We start from the raw sequence: 6034 nt of genomic DNA, 5'->3' as shown, positions 1-6034 counted from the left end.
ACCAGATAGATAATATAACGCCACACTTTACTGATCATGATTATTATGAAATACCTATTGTGAATAAATTATCAGAGTTCAAAAATTGGCTATATTATATATATCTGGTTATGCGGCAAAAATGGCCGAAAAGCAGTTAGTGTGTCAACACTGCTGTAAATATCTTGGTTCCATTATTTATCTACATGAATCTACTTTTCTCTTCTTTAAAGATAGAAGTGGTCTTTTTAAACCTTCACTAAATGTGATTAAAGTGTGTGAAATGACAGAACAGAAATTTGTTAGAATGTCAACATCACTTTCAGGAGAATAAGATGCGGTATAGTTAATACTATTTTCATTTCAGTTTTGTATGACATAAATTTATCTTTAGTGTTTCGGAGCTTAGAAAATTATGTTTGATACCCTAATTAACGAAAACCATATTTTTATTTTAGTAAAATTACTTGTTAACTGCTATTGCATAATAAGTTACATCACCTTGGAAAAGAAGAATCCACAAAAGTGTTCGGAATAAATGTAAGAGAGACTCTCTGCGAATTGGTATTATTTAAAACTCAATGAAACTAACATGTTACTTTTACATGTTACTGATTTTTTAATAATACCAGTTGATAGTCTTACTTACATTTTTTGTAATGAATGCGCTTATTATATAGAGATCAGTGTATAATTGGGTTGCCCTACGTCCACTTTTTCAGTGGGAGAGTTTGCTAAACTACTTGCCCAGCTAACACACCAGCGTTGGGCCAACGTTGGCCCAATGCTTCTTGTAACGTTGGCCCAACGTTGGCATCCAGCGTTGGGCCGATTCCTTGATGGCCGCCGGGCATACATTGGCCCGATTACATTGGCCCAATGCAGTTTAGCCAGCATTTATCCGACGATATATTTTGTTAGGTTCAGTGAATTATAAACGCTACTTGTAACTAGCACGCAGTTAGTTAGGTCATTGTTAACATAAAATTTGCTTAAATTTGTTTATTTTTAATGTATTAAAAAGATTGCAATTGCAATCGACGTATGATTAAAGCTATTTAAATTGTTTTAATCAAATGCAAACTGAAATGTGTTTGTTATTTCATTCAAGCTAAATTTATTTTCAAGGTGAAAAACAAAACATATTCAATAAAATGAAATGTATATCAGATAATATTAAAACTGTTATACAATAATCTAGACATTATCTTCGCCATTTGCATCACTGCCTTTGTCCCAAAGTTCCGAGTGGCATGCATAATCAATCCTCGCACCATCTGACTTTTTTCGGTCGTACAATTTACGAACCCACGACTTCATTTGATCGTTTACTTCCGCTTTTAAAACATCTTTTGCACCTTGTCGTAAAAAAAAATACATTTAAATATTATTAAATAACTTTGTGTTAAAACATTTCAAAAACTTTAGTAGCCCTAAAAAATAGATTAACTACAGTTTAAAAGAAATTTGTTGGGCAATCATTAAAAAGACAACAAATGAAACCAATTACATTCTATTTACATTTAAACCAAATTTTATCTATTTTTCGTAAAGCCAACTTGGGTTTCCTAAAAGTTAAAACCTTAAATAGGGTTACATTCAGTTATAACTTAAGTATAAGTTAAAACTTACATGTGTATAAGTAAATTGTTTTATGTTATAACTGAATGGCCCTATACAACATAACTATTATCATGTTTAATATTTATTGATCACTAACCATAAACAATAGATTCATGTTTTTCATCCCTTGCTTTGTCCTCCTCGACCTTCACTGTTTACTTTGTTGATCCACTTCTGTAGTCATCAATTAACAGAAAATGTTGCTCAGTTTCTTCAACAACTCGTCCATCAATCAAAACAAGATAAATAATCTGAAAAGTTTAAAAATAAACCCATAAGATCAGATAAAATATTTTATTAAAAGTACACTGAAGCTCTTTCAAGTAGAACCTGCTAAAGATGTTATAAAAATGGTATGCAATGGCAAAAATATATTGTCAGTTAATACCACAGCAACATCTGAGGAGCGCAGCGGTGGATTAATACTTTATATAGCCCTGGATCTAGTATTTTTTGGAGGCTTTTTTTATACTCTACAGTGTAATAATGACTACTAAAAAATATGTAATATTTAAAATTCAAAAGCAAAAAATACATTATTTACGTCGAGACATATTAATGTTGATAAACCAGGTGACATTCTTCGCATAGGCAAATTGCTATTCTGTTGTTCACTCACATTACTAACTAAAAGTAAATATAACAAACGTTAAAAACTTTGAATGAGTCTTGTTTTGCAGTGACGATATATATATATATATATATTATATATATATATTTATATCTTATATATATGTATATATATATATATATATACATACATACATACATATATATATATATATATATATATATATATATATATATATACATATATATATATATACATATATATATATATATATATATATATATATATATATATATATATATATATATATATATATATATATATATATATATACATATATATATATACGCATATATATATATATATACATATATATATATATACATATATATATATATAAGTCTATATATGTAAATATTAAAAATAGTATCTTTATATTATCATGTATAATTATGTATATTTTAAAGAGTGCTCAATACATAAATTAGAGCTATATAGTATATATTACTTTTGCCCGCAGTATCAGGAATTAGCTAAATGCTAATAGTTATAATATTATTTGCTATATATATATAATATTATTTGGCAAATAATATTATATAAAAAATATAAATAGCAAATAATAAATATAAATATTAGCATTTATCATATTCCTGATACTGCGGGTAACAGTAATATATACTATATAAATATATATATATATATATATATATATAATATATATATATATATATATTTATATATATATATATATACATATATATATATATATATATATATATATACATATATATTATAGTATATATTATACCTACATAATAATATATACTATATAATAATACATATATACCTATGTGTATATATATATATATATATATATATATATATATATATATATATATATATATATATATATATATATATATATATTTATTACAACAATTATAAATGTATTCTATAAAATATATATATATATATATATATATTACATATATACCTATATAGATGTGTATATATATATATATATATATATATATATATATATATATATATATATATATATATATATATATATATAAATATAATATACTAAAACTTAATCTAAATAGATCATGATATTATCTAAAATTAACAATAAATTTTTTGATAAAAACAACAGAAATCTTGGTTTAAGATTTAAGATTTATGACGAAACTAATAATATTATAGATATTGTATTGAATCCTTTGTAAGTGTAGCTGCACAATTCCTTGCACGCAACGCTCTAATATCTTTGCAGAACACTCAAAAATTACTTTGCTTTTTCTATTAATTTACAGCGATGCCATTATAAAAAGCAAACTATTTTAAAATGGAGATTGTAATGATATATATAAATGCTTTGCGTGAATAGCTCGATAAGCCGCAAGCGTAGGTTTTTCAAAGTAAGTTGGCCCAACGTATAGCCAATGTGATGAAAATCTATGTCGAGTTACATTGCGTTGGCACTACGTTGGGCCAACGTTAGTCATCCAATCCAACGTTAACCCAACGTTGGGCCAATTAAGCATGTGTTAGCTGGGTGACAGTCAATCATACTTGAATTTAATCACGACGGTAAAAAAATAAATTAAGGACTGAATGTAATTGATAACTTGGAGCAAAAAGTTATTTTAGCGCGCGCTCCTTCGTAAAAAAAGGAAGTCTGGTGGTCTAGGACCTTAGTGTATTATGTTGAATGTTTCGTTTATATTTATTTGGCTGACACTTTTTGCGAAATTAAAATTAAAAATCTATTATAAAAGTATATTGTAATAAATAATAATAAATACGGAGAGTCTCGAATAACAAACATCAATAAACAACAAACAGAAAGAACTTCAAGAAACATTTTTTTTAGAAAGAAATTACATGCGATTTGTTAACAGCATTTACAACAATACCACTGTAATTTACTGCAATACATCTCTATAATAACCGAATAAGCACAAATGCATGCCCTTTTTTACAATTTTTAAAGTTTTTATATTTTTAAACACAATAATATCATTGAAATATGTTTCTTGGTTGAATACATATGAAGGTAGTAAAAACCATAAAATAAACAAATTTTCAAGCGCGATCACAGTATTTTCAAATTCCGTTCAGCTTTTTGGGACTTTTCAATATGGCGCCGAACAAAAAATTGGCTTCAATTTTGATATTAGAGAGTTTAAGCATACAAGCGTTATGTCGAGGCAGTGGTTGGAATTCAAAAGAATTTCTCGTGAATAATTAACAAGTTTTAAGGAAATTTCTTTTCTAACGCGTCGCGTTTAAAACGTACGCTAGAAATCTTATTTTTTACCACTGCTTATAAACGTATGTTACATGAACAATTAATGAGTTTAAAGCTCATACTTTTGTTTTGAATGATTTGCTTTAATAAATTTGAGGTTGACGTCTCTCTAACTTTTAACGTTTTCTTTAAATTAAAAATAAACTTTGATGCAAGTTTTCTCGTAAGATTGCTTTGATTGTTTATAGAGCAGATTTTTTTTGAAATTGTTCTTGGAATTGTTTTAAAATTGTTTTTGGAAACACATTTAACTTAAAAATAAATTACGAAAATTAATGACTTGAAACGCGCATGTTGAAAGTTTTTCATGCCTAATGTTATTTAAATTTGCTGTTGTAACAAACTTCCATGCGTTTGTACTAACACCACCTGGAGATAACGCGTGTATGCTTAAACTCAAACTAGTCTGAAAGCATCAAAATTAAAATTTTGATGTGTTTAAATGTGTTTAAGTTTATGTGTATGTGTTTAAGTTTAAGTTTATGTAAATGTGTTAAATGTGTTTAAGTGAAGTGTTTAAATTCAATAACGCTGAATTCAAATCTGAAAACAATTTTTTATTTATTGTTCAGATATTGCATAAGCGGCCCAATCAAGAATTTCAGAAAAAGTTTTCATTTTTTTGCTTGCGGTTTCGTAATATATTGCATTTATTTAAATATATATATATATATATATATATATATATATATATATATATATATATATATATATATATATATATATATATATATATATATATATATATGAGCTGCAGCGAGGGAGAGGGGTCAAGGGCAATGCCCCTTCCCCCACAAAAAAATTTTTCATATCAAATCAAAACTAAATATTTTAGTTAAAAATTGTAGGTGATGATTTCCGTTTATTTTTCACAAGTTTTTCATCAATATTTTTGAATAATAAATAATAAAAATCACAAGCAAAAATTCCTTAAATTAGTCATAAATTGGGTATTTATTTTTTCATGAAAAGCTTCTATTCAAATATTCAATTTAATAATCAATCTAAAGATATACAAGTCAACACATTAAATTAAAAACCATAATATAAAAAGTACAATACGGAATAACGAAGATATGATTAAATGTGCTATAACAACAACACAAATATAGTGTCAATACGGTATAGTTTGCAATGAGTATAAGCTCGTTTATTTTAGTTATATGCAGCTGATTTTTTTAGGAATTGTTAAGCGATAAAAGATGTTCAAAATATACTATAAATATAATGTTTTAATAGCGGACTTTGCATTTTACATAGATTTCAAATTTACTAAAATATGCATTTTTTTTAATGTATTTTTATCAAGTTAAATATATGGAATCTTTTATAAAAATAAAATAAAAATGAATATTTTAACTATTTTTAACAATTTAGGTAGCAAGTACGATTATATAAGAAAAAAAAAATGTTTTTGAACTTGTATTTATAGAAATAAAACAAAAATAGAGACCCTAGTATTTTTGATAACGTAAAATAGGTTTATTTTGGGAGCTTTAAAGTTGGTTTGAATAATTATATTTGCAGCTGATTTTTTTTTTAAA

The 6034-nt window shown here is 25.7% G+C and overlaps 1 long non-coding RNA gene across 2 annotated transcripts; it reads right to left on the bottom strand.

The window, feature by feature from the left end:
• Positions 1-1130: 1130 nt before the first annotated feature.
• Positions 1131-2299, bottom strand: LOC136087738 (uncharacterized). 2 transcript variants are annotated; one of them, XR_010642025.1, is made up of 3 exons: positions 2138-2299; positions 1700-1853; positions 1131-1337 (listed from the first exon to the last, which is right to left on the bottom strand). It is a non-coding gene; the product is annotated as an uncharacterized LOC136087738 (long non-coding RNA). The 2 variants fall into 2 exon arrangements; XR_010642026.1 differs by having other exon boundaries at positions 2147-2299.
• Between the last annotated feature and the right edge of the window lie 3735 nt (positions 2300-6034).

The sequence above is a fragment of the Hydra vulgaris genome, chromosome 12 (assembly GCF_038396675.1).
Source record: "Hydra vulgaris chromosome 12, alternate assembly HydraT2T_AEP".
In the NCBI taxonomy this organism is placed as follows: Eukaryota; Metazoa; Cnidaria; class Hydrozoa; order Anthoathecata; family Hydridae; genus Hydra; species Hydra vulgaris.
The sequence above is the reverse complement of the archived record's forward strand: the minus strand, read 5'-3'. Positions and strand labels throughout refer to the sequence as shown.